Consider the following 26,075-nt stretch of genomic DNA (forward strand, 5'->3'; position numbering starts at 1 on the left):
GAACGGATCATGGCTTTATTTATATTTTCTTATTGATAGCATTATGGTCGCCTAAGGCAGAGGGACCGTGTGAGACTTTTCCTGCGTATTAACATCGGCCAGCAGGTTTTTAGATCACACAATAAGTTTAATCTGGAGTATTGAGGAAAGTCCTCATCTTCACTGGGAGTTGTTGCTATCATTGTTTGTTGTTTTTGTCATGTTTCACCCTACACGCTCCCCAGCCCATTCGCTGTCATCTCAGTTTTTTTTATTGATTTTTTTATTATTGTTTTTCTTACTTATGTTTTATTGATCTGGTTCACATAATCGTATGATAAAACAGGAGGGAGATGTCAGGGTTTTCCAAAACTATCTTGATCATATGATTATGTTGGAATGTATGTAACCAGTAATGAATAACCTTGGTAGATTAGTTTTATGCTTATGTTGGTGTGTAACCAGTAATAAATAACCTAGCTTGTTCCATCCTACACAATGTCGTAAAACATCCCCTGCCCTGCTAATCTAGAGGTCAAGGGCCTTTTTTACTTGTCTATTCAGTCTATGGTCACCCCCACCCTTTTTCTCTTAATAAAGATGGTCTTGTGGGAAGCGAGAGTCAGACGTCATTCGATCATTGCTGTACGCACAGTGACGAATGGACTCTCCGCCTGCAGGTGCCCAAAACGACTAACTTGTCTCCGAGTGGTTCTTGCAAAATAAGTTAGAGTGAGCACCACTCTAACAGTGAGCACACAACATGAACTTGAATCAAATCCGATCAAGACGTTGTTGACTTTCTGCTTCATCCTGTGAGAATGAAGCTAACGGATTGTGATGTAAACTACTTTTTATTTGCCCAGTAGAGGGGGGCGCACCGCTCCTGGAGGTACTGCAATACCAGGTCGATGCATAGAGTGGACGGAGCAAGCCCCTATACCATCTCCCTGTTGCGAAAATCCAATATATACATGGTCCCCGGATAGGGAACGTATCAGATATTAATCTGATAAGAACAGATACTACACCTGGTCTTAGCCAAAAGGCCGAGAAGCGATGTACTGAAACTGGTCTGAGGAAACCACTTAAATAAAGAGACTGTGGTGTGCAAGGACTGGAGTCGGAGGCGGAGTGATAAATGACGGTGCCAACGGCAGTTGTTTTAATGACATTTATAATTAGCTTCTCTCAACCACGGGCCGACTCTTTTCCCTTCGAGATCCTAACACACACTCCTCAAACAGGAAACTCCCACACGTGTAAAACATCCCACCGGAACTCGGCAACGTGAACTTAGGTTCCGGGTGAATTATGTCAACCCACTACAAGACTACCAATTCAAGTTACGGTTTAAATATATCGACTCATACTAATGCTTCTTTTCCTGCGCATCACGTGATTCCCGTTTCTTTTTGTGGTCAGGTGCGGAAGTCAACGCTGCTGCCATCTAGCGGTGTAACGGCATATACGCTTTAACAAATAATAATCACTCGCAGGGCACACAGAGACGAAAAACCGTCCGCACTCGCACCTACGGGCAATTTGGAGCGCTCAATGGGCCTATCATGCATGTTTGGGGGAAATGGAAGGAAACCAGAGTGGAGAACGTGCACAATGCAAACAAACAGGTCAGGGAGTTGGAACCGAACGCAGCAGAGCAAGCATGGACTCACAACGACACGTTTAGAGTGTAAACGTTTCCATAGAATTGCCAAACACCAAATACTTGTTCGAACTATACATCTTAGTTGAGTGTTAAGGCCTCCTAAATTTAGCAAATATATGAAGATCTATTTTTATTAAAAGGAAATGGTTGCTAGTGTGACACCGGCTGTTACTTTGGTGAGACCAGCAATGGGGTGGCCCGTTTGGACAAGCCGAAATCAGTTCACTCTTGTTTCTCTTCAGACCGCATAAATCTTTCGCCTTTTACTAAAGATTTCCGTGGGGAGGAACAACAAGAGTATATCTCAATTTTTTGATGCTCTGCGAAAGCGGAGCTTCCTGTACTTGTCAATGGAAAGTAATCAAAATTCCTGCTTTGTTGCCATTAATTCTGCCATAGCTTACAGGTAACATCCACCCATTCAAATATAAAACTATCTAATATGAGCAATAAATTAATATATTTTCTACTAATTATACTATATGTAAGGGACAATAAACAATTTAGCCATTAAAATATTTATTATTAAAGTTAATTCAGATTTGTGTCGAAGTTGTAAAGATTTAAGCCGTGTAAATGAATACAGCCATAAGTACTTCAGTACAAAAGTACTTCAGAAATACATAACAGGCTTTTGTTAGTTGAACTAATACGACGATACTGTTAATCGACTGAGTTGAATATCAGGAGTACGCCACTACATTAGCTTAATTTTTATTTAACCAATTTCAAAGAACTACTCTGATCATGTCCCTCCCCTCAATGCTCCACTAGGAAGCATAGAACGCTCATCAAAAGTGGAGAATCTATGATATAAACATCATTATTCTCCGCTAGCTTCACGCTCAGGAAGGAACATAATTTCTCATCATCGTAGTTGGCGAGACCGTTCATTTTAGAATCACATATCTCAAGTTAATAACTATAGAAATGATCCCTGAAAGTATAGTCTTAATTCATCAACGAGGGGCGGCGGGAAGTCATCTGCGAGTGTACCATTTTTACCCAGAGGGCAACCACGACTAGTAAAGGCAGAGGTCACCAAACTACGGCCCGCGGGCCGGATACGGCCCGCGGGACCGTTTAATCCGGCCCGCCAACCCTGAATAAATTGTATTATTAAACTTTTTTTTTTTTTTTTTTGCTCATTTTGCCTGCAATGACTGCGTTTCCCCAGTAGAAGGGGGAGCGCTCGCTTGCGCATTTACTACCGGAAGCCGTGTCAGAAAGCTCGGTGCACACTCACAAGTGCGTGTACGGACATGGCGCACTCGCGCTCTATTTGTATCAGTCCCGAATTTAGAGCGTGGGCTGTGACGACAGCATTCTTGTAATTCGCGCGCTGAGCTTTCAGATGCAGTTTTGCGCTAAAGCCACCCACAAACCTTCTCCTGGAATCCTTCCGTTAAAATGTCGCCCAAGTAAAGCAGGGTGAACACAGTGCCGAGCGTTTAAAAGAGTTGCCAATTTGGCTCGACGTACGCGACGTGACGTTCAGCCACATGAACGTCAACATCTACCCGTCACAGATCGAGGTAAACGGACCAACACCTCGGATCTCGCCTAAGAATTGCCACAACAAATTTTACTCCAGACTATGACGCACTATCAAACTTTAACAAAAAAGACAGCGGTGTCTACAAGCCTACTGGAACCTACAAAAGGATTATAAGGAAGGAACACAAGAACTTTAAGAGACTGCTCATATGTGTCAGAGAGGTTCTGCTCTGACAACTGAGCTGAACTTTTGTCTGTTAAGATTGTGCATGGCACAACAGAAAGTTAATGTTCCATGGTTTTTTTTCTATGAAGAACCCAGAGAGAGTTATTTAGTTATTATTTATTTCCTGTTTTTTCTGTGAAGAACTCAGAGAGGGTTTAGTTATTATTTATTTCATTAATAGTGTTATTATTTGTTTCCTGACCTTTTTTCTGTAAAGAACCTGGAAAGGGTTATTAAATAACCGTTATTTGGTTATGTGTGGCTTTCTGGAAAACAAGAAATTTTTTAAGCTCCCCTACGATCGTCACACTTTTTCTGTTACAAACTGCCACCGGCCCGCCATCAGAGAAGGGAAAGGTTATGTGGCCCTCACAGGAAAAAGTTTGGGGACCCCTGCTCTATGTTAATTTTAAAACCTTTACTTTACATGGTCGTTTTTAAATAAAAGCCTTCATGTTTAAAACAAAAGCCTAGTATACACAGTCAGTTTTAAAGCCTTACAATTTAGACAATTTAAACAAGTATACTTGTAACACAACAAGTGTTAAAAAAATTGCTTGTTCTAAACATTGACGCAAAGGATCGTGGGTACGTGATCGAGCGCTCAGCCAATGATGGCTGTGTTGCCAAATACCCTAATGACGTCGGCACTCTTTCTAATACAATCTAATAGGGGTGTAAATCGCGGGTTTTGTCACGATACGATATAATATCGATATAAAGAACTTCGATACGATATTTTCCGATATCTTAAAGCCTGCTGCGATTCAATCACGATATATCGCGATATAGTGCTCTACGATCGATATTTTTTTTTTTTAATAAAAAATATAGAACAATATCCTGATTTATAACAATTCATACGCAAAATCCACAAGGTACTGCAAACTCTTTATTTAGGAAATTACAAGAGTATTGTAGTATACAAATTGCTTACTTTAACACTTAACTTTGATGTCGTGTTTTTTCTTTAAATGTGCGGCGAGATTTGTGCTCCCTGAATATTTGATCACCGCATGGCAGGATTTACAAACTGCACGTGTCTTGTCCGTTGAGCCATCTTTTCTTTGGAATCCAAAGTGCTTCCAAACGAATGACTTGAAGCCTAAAGGGGAGCAAATTTCCTCGTCTTTTTGGACACTAGCCATAGCACCAGCCCAGGAGCCGCGTACTAGTTGTCGACTCCCCTTTCACGTGCCTGCTCTGCTCACAACACAACAACGCCGCGCACTGCTCCCGGAAGAGGAAGCAAGCAACAATGAACTGGATTTCAAAATAAAGTCGCGTCTAATGTCCGAGGTCAAACACGGCGATATAAATCGATGTTTACCTTTAGCATCGATGCCAATAAATCGTAGAGCATAATATCGATTAATCGATGTGTATCGATGTATCGTTACACCCCTACAATCTAAACATAGTCCTTTACTAGTCGTGGTTGCCCTCTGGGTAAAAATGGTACACTCGCAGATGACTTCCCGCCGCCCCTCGTTGATGAATTAAGACTATACTTTCAGGGATAATTTCTATAGTTATTAACTTGAGATATGTGTTTCTAAAGTGAACGGTCTCGCCAACTACGATGATGAGAATTGATGTTCCTTCCTGAGCGTGAAGCTAGCGGAGAATAATGATGTTTATATCATAGATTCTCCACTTTTGATGAGCGTTCTATGCTTCCTAGTGGAGCATTGAGGGGAGGGACATGATCAGAGTAGTTCTTTGAAATTGGTTAAATAAAAATTAAGCTACTGTAGTGGCGTACTCCTGATATTCAACTCAGTCGATTAACAGTATCGTCGTATTAGTTCAACTAACAAAAGCCTGTTATGTATTTCTGAAGTACTTTTGTACTGAAGTACTTATGGCTGTATTCATTTACACGGCTTAAATCTTTACAACTTCGACACAAATCTAAATTAACTTTAATAATAAATATATTAATGGCTAAATGGCTCCGTTTATTGTTCCTTACATATAGTATAATTAGTAGAAAATATATTAATTTATTGCTCATATTAGATAGTTTTATATTTGAATGGGTGGATGTTACCTGTAAGCTATGGCAGAATTAATGGCAACAAAGCAGGAATTTTGATAACTTTCCATTGACAAGTACAGGAAGCTCCGCTTTCGCAGAGCATCAAAAAATTGAGATATACTCTTGTTGTTCCTCGCCACGGAAATCTTTAGTAAAAGGCGAAAGATTTATACGATCTGAAGAGAAACAAGAGTGAACTGATTTTGGCTTGTCCAAACGGGCCACCCCATTGCTGGTCTCACCAAAGTAACAGGCGGTGTCACACTAGCAACCATTTCCTTTTAATAAAAATAGATCTTCATATATTTGCTAAATTTAGGAGGCCTTAACACTCAACTAAGATGTATAGTTCGAACAAGTATTTGGTGTTTGCCAATTCTATGGAAACGTTTACACTCTAAACGTGTCGTTGTGAGTCCATGCTTGCTCTGCTGCGTTCGGTTCCAACTCCCTGACCTGTTTGTTTGCATTGTGCACGTTCTCCACTCTGGTTTCCTTCCATTTCCCCCAAACATGCATGATAGGCCCATTGAGCGCTCCAAATTGCTCGTAGGTGCGAGTGCGGACGGTTTTTCGTCTCTGTGTGCCCTGCGAGTGATTATTATTTGTTAAAGCGTATATGCCGTTACACCGCTAGATGGCAGCAGCGTTGACTTCCGCACCTGACCACAAAAAGAAACGGGAATCACGTGATGCGCAGGAAAAGAAGCATTAGTATGAGTCGATATATTTAAACCGTAACTTGAATTGGTAGTCTTGTAGTGGGTTGACATAATTCACCCGGAACCTAAGTTCACGTTGCCGAGTTCCGGTGGGATGTTTTACACGTGTGGGAGTTTCCTGTTTGAGGAGTGTGTGTTAGGATCTCGAAGGGAAAAGAGTCGGCCCGTGGTTGAGAGAAGCTAATTATAAATGTCATTAAAACAACTGCCGTTGGCACCGTCATTTATCACTCCGCCTCCGACTCCAGTCCTTGCACACCACACTGGTGACCCTGACATCAGTCCCGCTGAGGATTCCGGGACTGAACAGAATACCGAGCGAGACGGCATGGCGCATTCCGCCGTCCTTAGGCTGCCTGAGTTTTGGGAGACTTCTGCAGCAACGTGGTTCGCACAGGCGGAGGCTCAGTTCGCCCTCCGGGGAATTACGGATGACGCCACATGCTACTACCACGTTGTCTCGGCACTCGGAAGCTCCACCGCAGCCAGAGCCGTAAGTTTCATCACTTCCCCTCCGGCCCAGGATAAATATGCAGGGCTCAAGGCTTATCTCCTCAGGATTTTTGAACTGTCGCGATCCGAACGAGCCCGGCGCCTGCTTGCTATTCAAGGCATGGGGGACAGCAAACCCTCTGAACACATGGAGATGATGTTAAACCTGCTGGGTGGGGAAGAGCCGAATTTTCTTTTCATTGAACTGTTTCTGCGACATATGCCGCCGCACGTCCAAACGGCCCTCGCAAATACGACCATTACGGAGCCGCGTGCTCTTTCGGAGGAAGCGGACCGTTTCTACTTGGCCACCCAGCGTTTCGCCCCTGGTGTGCTGGCCCCAACACGCAGCTACACGTCCCCGAGCGCTGGCGTTTCCCCTGGCAGAGGACGCGCTGCAACTGACAGCCGCACCAGCACAGGTTTGTGCTACTTCCATGCACGTTTTGGCGCCAAGGCTAAAAGGTGCCGCTCCCCTTGCAACTTCGACACGACGGGAAACGCCAAAGCCTGCGCTCAGTAGTGGCCGTGACCGCAGGCAAAAAGAACCGGCTGCTGTTCGTTGAGGACTCCCTCTCTGGTCGCAGATTCCTCTGTGACACCGGCGCCCAGAGAAGCGTCCTGACGGCTACAGTGGACGACGCTGCTGGAGGGTTGCACGGCCCGCCCTTAACATCCGCCAACGACACTCCCATCAGGACGTATGGCACAAGGACTGTGGACATATGTTTCGGGGGTCAGCGTTTCACATGGGACTTTGTCACTGCCGACATCTCCTTCCCCCTGCTTGGCGCAGATTTTTTGTGCGCCCACGGACTGCTCGTGGATGTTAAGAACGGCAGCCTGGTGGACGCGTTAACCTTCTCCTCCTTCGCATGTGTCCGCGATGAGGGGAATTATGTGGGTCTCTCCAGTTCGCTCTCCGAGGGCGACATGTACCAGAAACTCCTCGGAGAGTTCCCCAGCCTTACACGGCCCACTTTTGCCGCCACCACAGCTAAACATGGGGTCGAGCACCACATCGAGACCAAAGGCCCCCCCATCTACGCTAGGGCCCGACGGCTCAACCCGGAGAGACTGACAATTGCTCGGGCCGAGTTCGCCAGCATGGAACGCCTTGGCATTGTTCGCCGCTCTGACAGCCCGTGGGCCTCCCCACTCCACATGGTGCCTAAGCCGGACGGTGGTTGGCGCCCGTGTGGCGACTACCGCCGCCTCAATGATGCCACCACGCCCGACCGCTACCCGGTCCCCCATGTTCAGGACTTTTCGATACATCTAGCAGGGAAGCACCTGTTCTCCAAAGTGGACCTGGTGCGGGGTTATCACCAAGTCCCGGTGCACCTTGCTGACATCCCTAAAACGGCGGTGGTGACTCCTTTCGGGCTTTTCGAGTTTCTTAGGATGCCCTTCGGCCTGAAAAACGCGGCCCAGTCCTTCCAGCGGTTGATGGACTCTGCGCTTAGGGACATGCCTTTCATCTTCGTCTACTTGGACGATGTCCTCGTCGCCAGCTCCTCGGAGGAGGAGCATGCGGCACACCTGCGGGCCCTTTTCACAAGGCTCGACCAGCATGGCCTGATCATTAACCCGGCGAAGTGCGTCTTCGGGGTGCCGTCGATCCAGTTTCTTGGGCATCTCATCGGCAGTAATGGGGCCACCCCCTTGCCGACAAAGGTGGAAGCAGTCTCCGCTTTTCCCCGCCCACGTTCGGCCCGGGGGCTACGGGAGTTCCTTGGGATGGTTACGTTCTACCACCGATTCATACGCCGGGCGGCCCACATCATGCACCCACTGTATGGGGCCCTTAAGGGTAAGACCCCCAACCAGGACATCGACTGGACCCCCGAGAGGATCAAAGCTTTCGAGGATACTAAGGCTGCGCTGTGCCAGGCCACCTTGTTGGTCCACCCGTCGCCTGGAGCCCCGGTCGCCCTCACAACCGACGCATCTGACTACGCAGTTGGTGCTGTATTTGAGCAGTGGGTTGGTGGCGCCTGGCAACCGCTCGCCTTTTTCAGCCGCCAGCTGGTCCCTAGGGAGCGCAAATACAGCACATTCGACAGGGAGCTACTCGGCGTCTGGTTGGCGATCCGCCATTTCCGCTCCATCCTGGAAGGCCGTGAGTTTACGGTTTTCGTCGACCACAAGCCCCTCACGTTCTCTATGTCCAAGGTGGCTGAGCCGTGGTCCGCCCGCCAGCAGCGTCAGCTGTCATTTATCTCTGAGTACACCACAGATATCCGACACATCGCCGGCAAGTCCAACGTGGTCGCCGATTGCCTCTCTAGAGCGGTCGTCCACACGGTTCAGCTGGGGCTCGACTACTCAAGTATGAGTGCTGACCAAGCCTCAGATCCTGGGATCCAGTCGCTCAAAGACTTTGACACTGGGCTGCGTCTGGAGGTGGTCGCGGTTGGCGACTCAGGAGTCAGGCTGTGGTGCGACCTCTCCACCGGCCAGCCTAGACCACTTGTCCCTGCCGGCTGGCAGCGGGCTGTCTTTGAGGCGATACACGGCCTGTCCCATCCTGGCAGAAAAGCGTCCGTGAGGCTGGTGGCTCAGAAGTTCGTCTGGAAAGGGCTGAAGAGGGACGTGCGGGCCTGGGTCGACTCGTGTGTGGCTTGTCAGCGTGCGAAGGTGCACCGCCATACCAAGGCCCCGTTGGAGCCGTTCACTGTCCCCGAGAGGAGGTTCGACCACGTCAACATCGACCTTGTGGGCCCGCTCCCCCCTTCCCATGGTTTCACCTACCTCCTCACCATGGTGGACAGGACGACCTGTTGGCCTGAGGCCGTCCCCCTCTCCTCAACCTCGGCTGCTGACGTGGCCCGGGCGTTTATTGGCACATGGGTCGCGCGCTTTGGAACACCTTCAGACCTCTCCTCGGACCGGGGTGCACAGTTTTCTTCCGAGATCTGGAATGTGGTTGCTGGAGGCCTGGGTGTCAAGCTGCACCGCACCACCGCTTATCACCCCCAGGCTAACGGGCTGTGCGAGCGGTTCCACCGCTCCATGAAGGCTGCTCTACGCGCCAGTCTGGTGGATGGCAACTGGGTGGACAGACTTCCCTGGGTCATGCTGGGCCTCAGGACGGCCCCCAAGGAGGACTTGCAGTCCTCGTCCGCTGAGCTCGTCTACGGCCAGGTACTACGAGTTCCAGGGGACTTCATTCCAGACGCCACAACGCCTTGGTCGGCGGCAGGGCAGCGGTCCTCCCTGCTGGAAGTTGCCGGGACGTTCGCACCTGTCCCCACGTCACGGCACTGCACCCCTGTTTCCCGGGTGCCCACCAACCTACGCTCGGCGGGTTTTGTGTTCATCCGCCACGACGCCCACCGCGGGCCGTTGCGTCCGCCTTACGACAGGCCTTTTAAGGTCTTGCAGCACGGGAGTAAGAGCATGGTCGTGGACATCGGCGGTAGGCCTGAGACTATCTCGGTTGATAGGATTAAGCCTGCCCACGTGGATGTTTCCCGGACGTTGGAATTGGCGCAGGCCCCACGCCGCGGACGCCCCCCAGCGCCTCGCCCCTCCGACCTGACCGAGCTCCCGCCTGCCCGACCGACAACGCGACCGTCCAGCCCAGCGGTCTTTCCGGCGGCGCCCCCTACCCTTGACCCCCTGCCAGCCCCTGCCACCTACACCCGCTGTGGTCGGGCTGTCGTTCCTTTCCGGCGCGGGGATTTTGACTATGGGTGAATTCTGGGGGGGCTTGTGTAGTGGGTTGACATAATTCACCCGGAACCTAAGTTCACGTTGCCGAGTTCCGGTGGGATGTTTTACACGTGTGGGAGTTTCCTGTTTGAGGAGTGTGTGTTAGGATCTCGAAGGGAAAAGAGTCGGCCCGTGGTTGAGAGAAGCTAATTATAAATGTCATTAAAACAACTGCCGTTGGCACCGTCATTTATCACTCCGCCTCCGACTCCAGTCCTTGCACACCACAGTCTCTTTATTTAAGTGGTTTCCTCAGACCAGTTTCAGTACATCGCTTCTCGGCCTTTTGGCTAAGACCAGGTGTAGTATCTGTTCTTATCAGATTAATATCTGATACGTTCCCTATCCGGGGACCATGTATATATTGGATTTTCGCAACAGGGAGATGGTATAGGGGCTTGCTCCGTCCACTCTATGCATCGACCTGGTATTGCAGTACCTCCAGGAGCGGTGCGCCCCCCTCTACTGGGCAAATAAAAAGTAGTTTACATCACAATCCGTTAGCTTCATTCTCACAGGATGAAGCAGAAAGTCAACGACGTCTTGATCGGATTTGATTCAAGTTCATGTTGTGTGCTCACCTTATATCTTTATTAGGTAATGCACTCTGAATTTAATCAGGACCCGAACCGATGTCTTTAATCACTTTTATTCATGAAACAGAGGGCCATCAACTTGCCGCTCTGTCTGCATATTCATTTCCCTGAACGTCACTCCTTCACTACGTCATCACGTAGGCCCACAGTACAATATCAGTACATGACATCCCCCCTTTCCTTAGAAATAAACTGTACCATCACATACTAATATTGACCATGTAATTTACATCATCATCTTTTGCTAACCGAACATTGTATTGTCTAACTTTTCTTATGTAACCCATAAACATTTTTTTCTCTTAAACAGTGAACAATATATTCAGACACAACCCTTTACTTTTACTTTGTCACAAAGTCTTTGAACTTTGCTGGTATCTTTTTGACTCTCTGGGGCCTCATTTCAGGTTCCTGAGCTTCCTCTTGTGGTGTCTGGTTGCAACTGTCCACATTTCTGCTCAGTACATTTTCCTCCCCTTCAGTAAAAGTCTTCGGTGTGTCATGTCCTTCAGTATTCTCATATGATTGGTATTTCTTCACGTGAGTGGTATTCCGGTGGTAGCGAGCTCCAGTTGGGGATTCAATTACCACTTGACTTCCAGTTTTACTCACGACTCTATGTGGGGTTGGATTGAATGGTGTTGTGAATTTGTCCTGTTTGTCCTGTTGTACCAGTACTGTGTCTCCAATGTCCACATTTGAGTACTGGGCTCCTCGTCGTTCATCAGCATAAAGCTTTGCTTTCCCTTTTTGTTCAGCATCCCTGTCACGAACATCTAGAGCCGTTGTTTTGGACTCAGAGAGGTCAGGCAACTTTCCTCTCATTTTCCTGTTGAAAAGAAGTTCAGCTGGACTTTTCCCTGTCGTGGGGTGTTCAATGCTCCTGTAAATAGTTACATATTTCCTCAGTTCACGTTTCCAGTCCAGCCCTTCTGCCTGTGCAATCCTGATTCTCTTCATCAGTGATGCATTTTGACGTTCCACTTCTCCATTGGCTTGTGCCCATTTTGGTGGTGTTCTCACATGTTTGATTCCATTTGTTTCACAGTATTCCCTGAACAAGTCAGATTTGAACTGTGGTCCATTGTCCGATTTGATCGTCACTGGTAGTCCATGCCTACTGAAAATGTCCTCAATTCAGTCAATAACTCTGTCCGTGGTTGTAGACGTCATTATTTCATACTTGTTAGGGTTTGCAGAATATCTTCATCGTATGATTATGTTGGAATGTAACCTGTAATAATTTAATTAGTTTGTCCTGTCTAGACAAATTAGTTTACCACTGATTGACTAAACTCAGAGGAAGCAATCAAAGGTGCTTTGTTTACAGAAAGTCGTAAAAGGCCCCCTGCTATGCCTTGATCAGCAGGGGGGGCGTCTCCAGCCCAACCTGTGTATTCCCAAACCCCCACTTCAAAACCCCACTTTGTTTCTCTCAATAAATAAGCGCCTGACGAGGCCTGAGTCAGATTTCATTCGACTATCGCTGAGAGCACAGCGACGAGTGAACTCTCCGCCTGCAGGTGTCTAAAACGACTAACTTGTCTCCAGTGTGGTCCTTGCAAAATAAGTTAGAGTGAACACCACCCTAACAATACTCATAGTAGCGACTGTAATAATCTACTAAAACAAATATAGACTGATTGTTTGGTAGTGGTCCTAACAGATCTACAGCCACGTCTTGCCATGGTCGATCTGGTAAGATTGTGTTCCTCAAAGGCTCAGGTGGATCTGGTCTGGCCACTATTTGACATCCATGACAAGCTTTACAGTATTTTTCCGCTGCCTTATCCATGCCAGGCCACCACACTTTTGTTCTGAGATGTTGTTTTGTCCCTACAATTCCTAAGTGTCCTTCATGAGCTAATGCAAGTGCTTTTGCTCTGAGCTTTTCTGGTAAAACTATGCGGCTTCCACGTAACACAATGTATCCAATCACACAGAGTTCATTTACAATGGGTGCATATTGTTTACATTTTTCGAAGTGTCCAATTTCAATTGCATTTCGCACCTCCGTCAGCTCTGGATCTACAGCAGAGGCTTCTTCTACCTCTCGTGTGGTAAGCGCCTTTGGTGTTGCATTAACTGCAATGAATCTCACATACTCTTCAGATTCATGTTCATGTATTCCTTTTGTCCCTGTGTCTGACAACAACCTAGATAAAGAATCAGCAATATTTTGTTTTCCTGCAATGTGCACCACCCGAAAGTCATAAGGTTGAAGTCTGAGGACCCATCGCTCTATACGAGCACATGGTTTGGATCTTTTACTGTATACGACTTCTAATGGCTTGTGGTCTGTGATTAAGTCAAACCTACGTCCGTACACATATGGATGTAGCCTTTCGCATGCCCAAACTAATGCTAGGGCCTCCCTTTCTGTTTGTGAGTATCTGCGTTCACAATCTGTCAGACTACGACTAACGTAGCACACTGGTACCTCCTCAGAATCTTGTTTTTGTACAAGCACTGCGACTAACCCTACAGGACTTGCATCTGCGATTATTCTGGTAGGAGCCTCTTTGTCAAAATAAGCTAAAGTACCTGCCCCGGCTAGTTCAGTCTTTAAAGTCTGAAATGCTCGTTTTTGTTCTGGTCCAAACACAAATGTAGTCTCTTTCCTGGTCAATCTCCTCAGTGGTTCAGAGAGCGTTGCAAACTGGGGTATAAATCTACTGCTGAATCCTACCAGTCCTAGGAAACTTCTCACTTCAGCTGCCGTTTTTGGTTCTCTGGCATCCTTAACAGCTCTCACTCTCTCCTCAGTTGGTCCAATGCCTTTCTGGGTCAACAATATGCCCATGAAAACAAGTCTGTCCATGTTAAATTGGCATTTTTCCACATTCAGTGTTAATCCGCATTCTGAAAGTCTTTTCATGACTGCGTGCAGGCGCTTGTCATGTGTCACCTGGTCTGGAGCGTGGATGATCACGTCATCTGAGATGTTCTCCACACCCTCGATGCCTGCTAGTGCATTGGCTATCTCGTGCTGGTATTGCTCACTAGCGGACGAGACTCCAAATATCAGTCTTTTGTACCTGTAAACACCATTATGCACAGCAAACGTTGTTATTTCTCTGGACTCTGGGGTTAGCTCTAACTGATGGTAGCCCCATTTGAGATCAAGCTTACTGAATATTGCAGAACCATTCAGACCTTGCAGTATTTCATCCACTGTAGGGATGGGGGTATCTCTCCCTCACAATAGCCTCATTAGCTTTTCTCATGTCTAAACACATCCTAAGGTCTTTGTCATGTTTCTTTGGGAGAATCACTACCGGATTTACCCAGGGAGTAGGACCTTCAACCTTCTCCACAATGTCCATGTCCATCAGTTCCTTGATTTTCTTCTCGACTGCATCCCTCAAATGATAGGGTATCCGTCTCAGTGGTTGAGCGACTGGTTTCACGTTTGGGTCTATGTACAGTGAGATTTGTTTGGTGTTTAATTTACCTACTCCTTTGAACACATTTGAATACTGTTGTTGCAGAATACTTTTAACATCTGTGATTGCTGCAACGTTTTCCCCTATTTTTAGTACTCCAAGCTTAATAGCTGTCATTTTACCAAGGAGTGGTTCACCATTACCTCTAATCACAATGAATTCAGCTTCTTCAGTCCTGTCACCTATCTCGATTACACATTTGAAAGCACCTTTGACAGATAGTGTCTGGGTTGAGGACTATGCATACATATTTCTCTGCTCTTTGGGCACATATGATTCACATTTTATGTTTTCAGCTTTTAGCTTCTCCCAAACATTTTCTCCCATGACATTACTCGTTGCCCCAGAATCTACTAACGATTCTAACTCAACTCCCCCTACACAAAATATTAGTCTTTCAGGCATTTCACAGTCTTTCACCATAAATGCATAGTCATTGTGCACAGTCTCTACAGCATTAACGTTTTGCTTCTTTTGTCCTTTGGTACGACACATTTTTGAGAAATGGTCCTTACCGTTGCATTTATGACATGTTTGTCCACGTGCTGGGCATTTGGGATCCTTACCCATGTGGTCAGTGTAGCCACACCTGTAGCACTGCTTCTCTGCTTTATTGTCATCACAATTCTTCAATTTACCTTTTGGCCTTGTGAACTTTCCTTTTTTCGTTGTGATACGACTGATCGTTTCCCCCTCTTTCTTGATACTGCTCCCATTCATTGCTGCTAGTTGCTCTTCCACTCGCTCACATTGCGATGCCAACTCCAACGTGCGAGCCAAAGTCAAACCAGGTCCATCCTCGAGAAGCTTTCTCTTCACGTATCCAGAACAGCATCTGCTCAGGATAGCGTCTCTAATTTGATTGTCCTTGTCTCCTTGAAAGTCACAGTCCTTCGCAGCCTGACGTAAACGTGTACCAAACTGTTGCACCGTTTCTCCCTGATTTTGGAACAACTTGTGGAAGGATTGGCGCGCGTACGCTGCATTCACTTGGGGAACAAAGTAGGAGTCAAGTGTCCTTACTGCTGCCGCGCAGTCGGTCACCTCACCCGTGTTTGGTAAAGTGAAGAAAACATCCTGCACGTCCTGTCCCGCCAAATGCAAAAGTAGAGCGCGTCTTCTTTGTTTAGTAGCATTGGTCGTATCCTCGTTCATTATCAGTCCTTTACCGTCAGCATACAACTCGAAAGATCTTAGCCATCGTGTCCATCTTGGCCCGAGAGTAGCTGGATCAGTGCAGCAAGCAAACGGTTGTAGCTCCGACTTAGCCATGTTAGCTCAAACTTAAACTTGCTCACGAAAATCGTCGTCGTTATCTCCTCTTCCTTAGAAGGTGGACGTCATCCTCGTCGCCATTGTTGTGTGCTCACCTTATATCTTTATTAGGTAATGCACTCTGAATTTATTCAGGACCCGAACCGATGTCTTTAATCACTTTTATTCATGAAACAGAGGGCCATCAACTTGCCGCTCTGTCTGCATATTCATTTCCCTGAACGTCACTCCTTCACTACGTCATCACGTAGGCCCACAGTACAATATCAGTACATGACAGTTCATGACGGTTCATCTTAGGCGGCAGCAAGAATTTACGTAACTGTTCTAAAATATGGTCAAAATGTATTTTTTTGCTTGAGATTTTCCTATCATTGTTCCAGGATCTTTTAGTACAATTCTTGTTCTCCAAATGTTACGAAAATGTCATTTTCAAAACTCGTTCAGAAAAAGAAGTATATATATTTTTCTGCGGTAATGTTGGAGATTTTCAATAAATACAAATTCATACCGTTTTAGGGTTCTCAGGAGAAAAGAGGCACTGCATGATGGGCATGTTTTGACTTCATTTATCGGTTTATTATAGTTGCTGGCATCACCACTAGACGGCGACTCTAGGAAAAAGGAGGTGAACAAAGACGTGGAGGCAGTAGAAAAAGAAGCAAGCCATGATGGTCATGTTTCTGAATCTATTTTTTACTTAATTTAAAATGTTTTGGTTTTGAATGACTAAAGGTGTACTATGTTAACAGTTCTACGAATGCTGTCTCATCCACTGAATACGTGTGCTCACACTTTTGTACCAAATTAGCCTCTGACTGTAGATGGTGTGCGCGGTGAAAACGTCGGCCCCGGCGACGTATACAACTCATACTTACCTGGCAGGGGAGATACCATGATCAAGAAGGTGGTTCACCCAGGGTGAGGCTCAGCCATTGCACTCCGGTTGTGCTGACCCGTGCGAATTCCCCAAATGTGGGAATCTCGACTGCACAATTTCTGGTAGTGGGGGACTGCGTTCGCGCTCTCCCCTGATTCTCCTGTACAATACAAAATCCCTCACACGAAGCCAAATTTCATGGTCGCCACATACTGAGCGATGGTGCATCAAGCTGTGCTCTGCAACTGTGCACCTACTTGCCGAACTTCATTCAACAAATTAGTAATTGCAAAATAAAATGTAATTACTACGTTCCCGACCCGTTATTGATACGAACGTATATGATATAACTTTCATATAACCTGCTTTCTGGAATAGCCCCACGGATAATTTCCCGTTCTCCATTTACCTACACTATAAAGAAAAACTAATGGCCAAAAGGTACGTGGACCCAGACATACAACTGATTTTTGCACCCCCTACTCTACTGGTCAAATCAAGAGTAGTTTACATCACAGTCCGTTAGCTTCATTCTCACAGGATAAAGCAGAGGGTCAATGACGTCATTGATTCAAGTTCATGGCGGTTGGCAGCAAGGATATACGAAAAAATATGATCAAAATGTCTTTCTTTAAATCAGAAATTGTGCCAGAAATTTTTAGTACAATCCTTGTTCTCAAATTTTTAAGAGAATGTCATTTTCTTGCTCAGAAAAAGAAATATATATCTTTCTGCGGTACTGTTGGAGATTTTCTATAAATACAAATTCATATGGTTCTCAGGTGAAAAGAGGCAATGCATGATGGGTATGTTTTTACTTCATTTCTTATGCTGCCACCACCACTAGATGGCAACTCTAAGAAAAAGGAGGTGAACAAAGGCGTGGAGGCAGTAGAAAGAGAAGCAAAGCATCAGTTTATGGGTATTTACGAGGGTATTTTTATATTAATACTTTAATAGCTAAATGGCTCCTATTATTGTTCCTTACATATAGTATAATTTGTGGAAAATATATTAATTTATTGCTCAATGCATAATCAATAGTTTTATATTTGAATGGGTGGATGTGACCAAAAGCTGTCCCTAAAGCTTAACCAATTTGGTCTGTAAACTTTGGCAGAATTAATAACTACAAGGCAGGACTATTAACTATTTCCCATTGACAAGTATAGGTGGCTCCGCTTTCGCAGAGCATCAAAAAATTGAGATGAACTCTCATTGTTCCTCCCCACGGAAATCTTTAGTAAAAGGCGATCGGTGAAATTGCAGCAACCATTCCTTCTAATACAAAGTTTATGATGTCCAGTGGGGATGGGCGATACCAATGATTTTGGAATCGATCCGATACCAAGTATTTCCTACCCAAAATACCCGATATTCGATCCGATATCGATACCGGAAGTGTAATTTCCCGCCCAAAAAACGATTTAAATGCAGTGGCATTCTTGCTCTTGGAGAGTCATCTATTGAATTTTGTAGAAAAAAGTATTACGTCACGTGAATTATTAACCTTTTTAGACATTAGTGCATTAGTGGAATATGCATATTAATAGTATAACTTTAATAAAAAGGAGCTATTCTTTACTTTTCTCTCTCTCTCTCTCTCTCTCTCTCTCTCTGTTGTTGGGAAAAAGTTTTGTCTTTTAGTATAATCTAAAAAGGGACATGGTACCAACAGAGATGCAGGGCTTAATCGTCATGAGCAGCAAAACTATCAATTTGTAAAGCCACTGGATACTTACATTTAATATTGTAATACTTTAGTGTTGTTTATAGGAAGTGGAGTTACAAATAAAACGTATGGCGTTCGACCACAAATTGAAAAGGGGAAAACTTTATTTATAAATGACTGACTAAAGCGTAGTAATTATTGCTTCAAATAGCACATCAACCACAAATGCTTACAATTTTTGGTTAGCACCTGATACCTGGATATGTCTTGCCTTTCTGAAACGCTGCTTCTAAGGTACTTTGATACCTTAGCCTCGGTGTGGCTGCAGGGTTTTCCGTCGCTGCCTTAGTGTCTGCGGCACGTTTCAACTGCAGCTCTTCATGAACCGTGGGGTGAATTTTGCTTAAATGTTTTGTCAAGTTTGTGGTGTTGCCACAATATTTAATTGTTTTGTGACATATTTCACATTTTGCCTCGTTGATATTAAGTAAAATATAATATCCCCAAACCAGACTTCTCCTGCGTTCGGACTGGGCCGCCGCCGTGGCCATGCTTGTTTGTGTTTGTTTGGATTGGAACGGGAGGCGGAGGAGGAGGGCTTGGCTTGTGAGAAAAGGGGGCGGGAGCAAAGCAGAGCAGGACACGCCGGTGCAGCAGGCGGAAGGAAAAGTAGTGCTAGCATGAGTGCAAGTCGTCAAATTGGAGCAGAAAAAAATGAGGAAAAATATAATTAAATAATTGTAAGTATCGATATTTTAGCTAGGGAGATCGATACTCAAAAATGAGCAGCCTGGATCGATATATCGATACTTTTGTATCGATCCGCCTATCCCTATGTGATAGGCTCCAGCACGCCTACTAACCCCGTGGGGAGAATCAGTACAGAAATTGGATGGATGGGCAATATAAAATATTCTCTCTGGTGTCTGCAAGCGTTATCAGTACTCACGGCGGGTGTATTCTGAAACGTGTCTGCAATGTAAAGTTGATTGTTTGGCTACCATAGGCATTTTTAAAAGCCTCTATGTTAATTTTAAAACCTTTACTTTACATGGTCGTTTTTAAATAAAAGCCTTCATGTTTAAAACAAAAGCCTAGTATACACAGTCAGTTTTAAAGCCTTACAATTTAGACAATTTAAACAAGTATACTTGTAACACAACAAGTGTTAAAAAAATTGCTTGTTCTAAACATTGACGCAAAGGATCGTGGGTACGTGATCGAGCGCTCAGCCAATGATGGCTGTGTTGCCAAATACCCTAATGACGTCGGCACTCTTTCTAATACAATCTAATAGGGGTGTAAATCGCGGGTTTTGTCACGATACGATATAATATCGATATAAAGAACTTCGATACGATATTTGCCGATATCTTAAAGCCTGCTGCGATTCAATCACGATATATCGCGATATAGTGCTCTACGATCGATATTTTTTTTTTTAATAAAAAATATAGAACAATATCCTGATTTATAACAATTCATACGCAAAATCCACAAGGTACTGCAAACTCTTTATTTAGGAAATTACAAGAGTATTGTAGTATACAAATTGCTTACTTTAACACTTAACTTTGATGTCGTGTTTTTTCTTTAAATGTGCGGCGAGATTTGTGCTCCCTGAATATTTGATCACCGCATGGCAGGATTTACAAACTGCACGTGTCTTGTCCGTTGAGCCATCTTTTCTTTGGAATCCAAAGTGCTTCCAAACGAATGACTTGAAGCCTAAAGGGGAGCAAATTTCCTCGTCTTTTTGGACACTAGCCATAGCACCAGCCCAGGAGCCGCGTACTAGTTGTCGACTCCCCTTTCACGTGCCTGCTCTGCTCACAACACAACAACGCCGCGCACTGCTCCCTGCTCCCGGAAGAGGAAGCAAGCAACAATGAACTGGATTTCAAAATAAAGTCGCGTCTAATGTCCGAGGTCAAACACGGCGATATAAATCGATGTTTACCTTTAGCATCGATGCCAATAAATCGTAGAGCATAATATCGATTAATCGATGTGTATCGATGTATCGTTACACCCCTACAATCTAAACATAGTCCTTTACTAGTCGTGGTTGCCCTCTGGGTAAAAATGGTACACTCGCAGATGACTTCCCGCCGCCCCTCGTTGATGAATTAAGACTATACTTTCAGGGATCATTTCTATAGTTATTAACTTGAGATATGTGTTTCTAAAATGAACGGTCTCGCCAACTACGATGATGAGAATTGATGTTCCTTCCTGAGCGTGAAGCTAGCGGAGAATAATGATGTTTATATCATAGATTCTCCACTTTTGATGAGCGTTCTATGCTTCCTAGTGGAGCATTGAGGGGAGGGACATGATCAGAGTAGTTCTTTGAAATTGGTTAAATAAAAATTAAGCTAATGTAGTGGCGTACTCCTGATATTCAACTCAGTCGATTAACAGTATCGTCGTATTAGTTCAACTAACAAAAGCCTGTTATGTATTTCTGAAGTACTTTTGTACTGAAGTACTTATGGCTGTATTCATTTACACGGCTTAAATCTTTACAACTTCGACACAAATCTGAATTAACTTTAATAATAAATATTTTAATGGTTTAATTGTTTATTGTTCCTTACATATAGTATAATTAGTAGAAAATATATTAATTTATTGCTCATATTAGATAGTTTTATATTTGAATGGGTGGATGTTACCTGTAAGCTATGGCAGAATTAATGGCAACAAAGCAGGAATTTTGATTACTTTCCATTGACAAGTACAGGAAGCTCCGCTTTCGCAGAGCATCAAAAAATTGAGATATACTCTTGTTGTTCCTCCCCACGGAAATCTTTAGTAAAAGGCGAAAGATTTATGCGATCTGAAGAGAAACAAGAGTGAACTGATTTCGGCTTGTCCAAACGGGCCACCCCATTGCTGGTCTCACCAAAGTAACAGGCGGTGTCACACTAGCAACCATTTCCTTTTAATAAAAATAGATCTTCATATATTTGCTAAATTTAGGAGGCCTTAACACTCAACTAAGATGTATAGTTCGAACAAGTATTTGGTGTTTGGCAATTCTATGGAAACGTTTACACTCTAAACGTGTCGTTGTGAGTCCATGCTTGCTCTGCTGCGTTCGGTTCCAACTCCCTGACCTGTTTGTTTGCATTGTGCACGTTCTCCACTCTGGTTTCCTTCCATTTCCCCCAAACATGCATGATAGGCCCATTGAGCGCTCCAAATTGCCCGTAGGTGCGAGTGCGGACGGTTTTTCGTCTCTGTGTGCCCTGCGAGTGATTATTATTTGTTAAAGCGTATATGCCGTTACACCGCTAGATGGCAGCAGCGTTGACTTCCGCACCTGACCACAAAAAGAAACGGGAATCACGTGATGCGCAGGAAAAGAAGCATTAGTATGAGTCGATATATTTAAACCGTAACTTGAATTGGTAGTCTTGTAGTGGGTTGACATAATTCACCCGGAACCTAAGTTCACGTTGCCGAGTTCCGGTGGGATGTTTTACACGTGTGGGAGTTTCCTGTTTGAGGAGTGTGTGTTAGGATCTCGAAGGGAAAAGAGTCGGCCCGTGGTTGAGAGAAGCTAATTATAAATGTCATTAAAACAACTGCCGTTGGCACCGTCATTTATCACTCCGCCTCCGACTCCAGTCCTTGCACACCACACTGGTGACCCTGACATCAGTCCCGCTGAGGATTCCGGGACTGAACAGAATACCGAGCGAGACGGCATGGCGCATTCCGCCGTCCTTAGGCTGCCTGAGTTTTGGGAGACTTCTGCAGCAACGTGGTTCGCACAGGCGGAGGCTCAGTTCGCCCTCCGGGGAATTACGGATGACGCCACATGCTACTACCACGTTGTCTCGGCACTCGGAAGCTCCACCGCAGCCAGAGCCGTAAGTTTCATCACTTCCCCTCCGGCCCAGGATAAATATGCAGGGCTCAAGGCTTATCTCCTCAGGATTTTTGAACTGTCGCGATCCGAACGAGCCCGGCGCCTGCTTGCTATTCAAGGCATGGGGGACAGCAAACCCTCTGAACACATGGAGATGATGTTAAACCTGCTGGGTGGGGAAGAGCCGAATTTTCTTTTCATTGAACTGTTTCTGCGACATATGCCGCCGCACGTCCAAACGGCCCTCGCAAATACGACCATTACGGAGCCGCGTGCTCTTTCGGAGGAAGCGGACCGTTTCTACTTGGCCACCCAGCGTTTCGCCCCTGGTGTGCTGGCCCCAACACGCAGCTACACGTCCCCGAGCGCTGGCGTTTCCCCTGGCAGAGGACGCGCTGCAACTGACAGCCGCACCAGCACAGGTTTGTGCTACTTCCATGCACGTTTTGGCGCCAAGGCTAAAAGGTGCCGCTCCCCTTGCAACTTCGACACGACGGGAAACGCCAAAGCCTGCGCTCAGTAGTGGCCGTGACCGCAGGCAAAAAGAACCGGCTGCTGTTCGTTGAGGACTCCCTCTCTGGTCGCAGATTCCTCTGTGACACCGGCGCCCAGAGAAGCGTCCTGCCGGCTACAGTGGACGACGCTGCTGGAGGGTTGCACGGCCCGCCCTTAACATCCGCCAACGACACCCCCATCAGGACGTATGGCACAAGGACTGTGGACATATGTTTCGGGGGTCAGCGTTTCACATGGGACTTTGTCACTGCCGACATCTCCTTCCCCCTGCTTGGCGCAGATTTTTTGTGCGCCCACGGACTGCTCGTGGATGTTAAGAACGGCCGCCTGGTGGACGCGTTAACCTTCTCCTCCTTCGCATGTGTCCGCGATGAGGGGAATTATGTGGGTCTCTCCAGTTCGCTCTCCGAGGGCGACATGTACCAGAAACTCCTCGGAGAGTTCCCCAGCCTTACACGGCCCACTTTTGCCGCCACCACAGCTAAACATGGGGTCGAGCACCACATCGAGACCAAAGGCCCCCCCATCTACGCTAGGGCCCGACGGCTCAACCCGGAGAGACTGACAATTGCTCGGGCCGAGTTCGCCAGCATGGAACGCCTTGGCATTGTTCGCCGCTCTGACAGCCCGTGGGCCTCCCCACTCCACATGGTGCCTAAGCCGGACGGTGGTTGGCGCCCGTGTGGCGACTACCGCCGCCTCAATGATGCCACCACGCCCGACCGCTACCCGGTCCCCCATGTTCAGGACTTTTCGATACATCTAGCAGGGAAGCACCTGTTCTCCAAAGTGGACCTGGTGCGGGGTTATCACCAAGTCCCGGTGCACCTTGCTGACATCCCTAAAACGGTGGTGGTGACTCCTTTCGGGCTTTTCGAGTTTCTTAGGATGCCCTTCGGCCTGAAAAACGCGGCCCAGTCCTTCCAGCGGTTGATGGACTCTGCGCTTAGGGACATGCCTTTCATCTTCGTCTACTTGGACGATGTCCTCGTCGCCAGCTCCTCGGAGGAGGAGCATGCGGCACACCTGCGGGCCCTTTTCACAAGGCTCGACCAGCATGGCCTGATCATTAACCCGGCGAAGTGCGTCTTCGGGGTGCCGTCGATCCAGTTTCTTGGGCATCTCATCGGCAGTAATGGGGCCACCCCCTTGCCGACAAAGGTGGAAGCAGTCTCCGCTTTTCCCCGCCCACGTTCGGCCCGGGGGCTACGGGAGTTCCTTGGGATGGTTACGTTCTACCACCGATTCATACGCCGGGCGGCCCACATCATGCACCCACTGTATGGGGCCCTTAAGGGTAAGACCCCCAACCAGGACATCGACTGGACCCCCGAGAGGATCAAAGCTTTCGAGGATACTAAGGCTGCGCTGTGCCAGGCCACCTTGTTGGTCCACCCGTCGCCTGGAGCCCCGGTCGCCCTCACAACCGACGCATCTGACTACGCAGTTGGTGCTATATTTGAGCAGTGGGTTGGTGGCGCCTGGCAACCGCTCGCCTTTTTCAGCCGCCAGCTGGTCCCTAGGGAGCGCAAATACAGCACATTCGACAGGGAGCTACTCGGCGTCTGGTTGGCGATCCGCCATTTCCGCTCCATCCTGGAAGGCCGTGAGTTTACGGTTTTCGTCGACCACAAGCCCCTCACGTTCTCTATGTCCAAGGTGGCTGAGCCGTGGTCCGCCCGCCAGCAGCGTCAGCTGTCATTTATCTCTGAGTACACCACAGATATCCGACACATCGCCGGCAAGTCCAACGTGGTCGCCGATTGCCTCTCTAGAGCGGTCGTCCACACGGTTCAGCTGGGGCTCGACTACTCAAGTATGAGTGCTGACCAAGCCTCAGATCCTGGGATCCAGTCGCTCAAAGACTCTGACACTGGGCTGCGTCTGGAGGTGGTCGCGGTTGGCGACTCAGGAGTCAGGCTGTGGTGCGACCTCTCCACCGGCCAGCCTAGACCACTTGTCCCTGCCGGCTGGCAGCGGGCTGTCTTTGAGGCGATACACGGCCTGTCCCATCCTGGCAGAAAAGCGTCCGTGAGGCTGGTGGCTCAGAAGTTCGTCTGGAAAGGGCTGAAGAGGGACGTGCGGGCCTGGGTCGACTCGTGTGTGGCTTGTCAGCGTGCGAAGGTGCACCGCCATACCAAGGCCCCGTTGGAGCCGTTCACTGTCCCCGAGAGGAGGTTCGACCACGTCAACATCGACCTTGTGGGCCCGCTCCCCCCTTCCCATGGTTTCACCTACCTCCTCACCATGGTGGACAGGACGACCCGTTGGCCTGAGGCCGTCCCCCTCTCCTCAACCTCGGCTGCTGACGTGGCCCGGGCGTTTATTGGCACATGGGTCGCGCGCTTTGGAACACCTTCAGACCTCTCCTCGGACCGGGGTGCACAGTTTACTTCCGAGATCTGGAATGTGGTTGCTGGAGGCCTGGGCGTCAAGCTGCACCGCACCACCGCTTATCACCCCCAGGCTAACGGGCTGTGCGAGCGGTTCCACCGCTCCATGAAGGCTGCTCTACGCGCCAGTCTGGTGGATGGCAACTGGGTGGACAGACTTCCCTGGGTCATGCTGGGCCTCAGGACGGCCCCTAAGGAGGACTTGCAGTCCTCGTCCGCTGAGCTCGTCTACGGCCAGGTACTACGAGTTCCAGGGGACTTCATTCCAGACGCCACAACGCCTTGGTCGGCGGCAGGGCAGCGGTCCTCCCTGCTGGAAGTTGCCGGGACGTTCGCACCTGTCCCCACGTCACGGCACTGCACCCCTGTTTCCCGGGTGCCCACCAACCTACGCTCGGCGGGTTTTGTGTTCATCCGCCACGACGCCCACCGCGGGCTGTTGCGTCCGCCTTACGACGGGCCTTTTAAGGTCTTGCAGCACGGGAGTAAGAGCATGGTCGTGGACATCGGCGGTAGGCCTGAGACTATCTCGGTTGATAGGATTAAGCCTGCCCACGTGGATGTTTCCCGGACGTTGGAATTGGCGCAGGCCCCACGCCGCGGACGCCCCCCAGCGCCTCGCCCCTCCGACCTGACCGAGCTCCCGCCTGCCCGACCGACAACGCGACCGTCCAGCCCAGCGGTCTTTCCGGCGGCGCCCCCTACCCTTGACCCCCTGCCAGCCCCTGCCACCTACACCCGCTGTGGTCGGGCTGTCGTTCCTTTCCGGCGCGGGGATTTTGACTATGGGTGAATTCTGGGGGGGCTTGTGTAGTGGGTTGACATAATTCACCCGGAACCTAAATTCACGTTGCCGAGTTCCGGTGGGATGTTTTACACGTGTGGGAGTTTCCTGTTTGAGGAGTGTGTGTTAGGATCTCGAAGGGAAAAGAGTCGGCCCGTGGTTGAGAGAAGCTAATTATAAATGTCATTAAAACAACTGCCGTTGGCACCGTCATTTATCACTCCGCCTCCGACTCCAGTCCTTGCACACCACAGTCTCTTTATTTAAGTGGTTTCCTCAGACCAGTTTCA

At 47.5% G+C, this 26,075-nt stretch overlaps 9 non-coding genes across 9 annotated transcripts; 5 read left to right on the top strand and 4 right to left on the bottom strand.

Annotated features, from left to right (window-relative positions):
* Window positions 1-849: 849 nt before the first annotated feature.
* Window positions 850-1,040, bottom strand: LOC133145870 (U2 spliceosomal RNA). The gene has a single exon (XR_009711119.1). It is a non-coding gene; the product is annotated as a U2 spliceosomal RNA (small nuclear RNA).
* An 830-nt stretch (window positions 1,041-1,870) lies between these two features.
* LOC133145994 (U5 spliceosomal RNA) lies at window positions 1,871-1,984 on the top strand. The gene has a single exon (XR_009711235.1). It is a non-coding gene; the product is annotated as a U5 spliceosomal RNA (small nuclear RNA).
* A 399-nt stretch (window positions 1,985-2,383) lies between these two features.
* On the bottom strand, window positions 2,384-2,601 carry LOC133145897 (small nucleolar RNA U3). Its single transcript, XR_009711143.1, has one exon. It is a non-coding gene; the product is annotated as a small nucleolar RNA U3 (small nucleolar RNA).
* Window positions 2,602-4,872: 2,271 nt separating this feature from the next.
* On the top strand, window positions 4,873-5,090 carry LOC133145925 (small nucleolar RNA U3). Its single transcript, XR_009711170.1, has one exon. It is a non-coding gene; the product is annotated as a small nucleolar RNA U3 (small nucleolar RNA).
* Window positions 5,091-5,494: 404 nt separating this feature from the next.
* Window positions 5,495-5,608, bottom strand: LOC133145997 (U5 spliceosomal RNA). Its single transcript, XR_009711238.1, has one exon. It is a non-coding gene; the product is annotated as a U5 spliceosomal RNA (small nuclear RNA).
* A 5,005-nt stretch (window positions 5,609-10,613) lies between these two features.
* On the top strand, window positions 10,614-10,804 carry LOC133145872 (U2 spliceosomal RNA). The gene has a single exon (XR_009711121.1). It is a non-coding gene; the product is annotated as a U2 spliceosomal RNA (small nuclear RNA).
* A 5,726-nt stretch (window positions 10,805-16,530) lies between these two features.
* LOC133146049 (U1 spliceosomal RNA) lies at window positions 16,531-16,694 on the top strand. The gene has a single exon (XR_009711280.1). It is a non-coding gene; the product is annotated as a U1 spliceosomal RNA (small nuclear RNA).
* A 3,649-nt stretch (window positions 16,695-20,343) lies between these two features.
* LOC133145898 (small nucleolar RNA U3) lies at window positions 20,344-20,561 on the top strand. Its single transcript, XR_009711144.1, has one exon. It is a non-coding gene; the product is annotated as a small nucleolar RNA U3 (small nucleolar RNA).
* A 399-nt stretch (window positions 20,562-20,960) lies between these two features.
* Window positions 20,961-21,074, bottom strand: LOC133145971 (U5 spliceosomal RNA). Its single transcript, XR_009711212.1, has one exon. It is a non-coding gene; the product is annotated as a U5 spliceosomal RNA (small nuclear RNA).
* Window positions 21,075-26,075: the final 5,001 nt, after the last annotated feature.

Source organism: Syngnathus typhle, linkage group LG21 (assembly GCF_033458585.1).
Source record: "Syngnathus typhle isolate RoL2023-S1 ecotype Sweden linkage group LG21, RoL_Styp_1.0, whole genome shotgun sequence".
NCBI lineage: Eukaryota > Metazoa > Chordata > Actinopteri > Syngnathiformes > Syngnathidae > Syngnathus > Syngnathus typhle.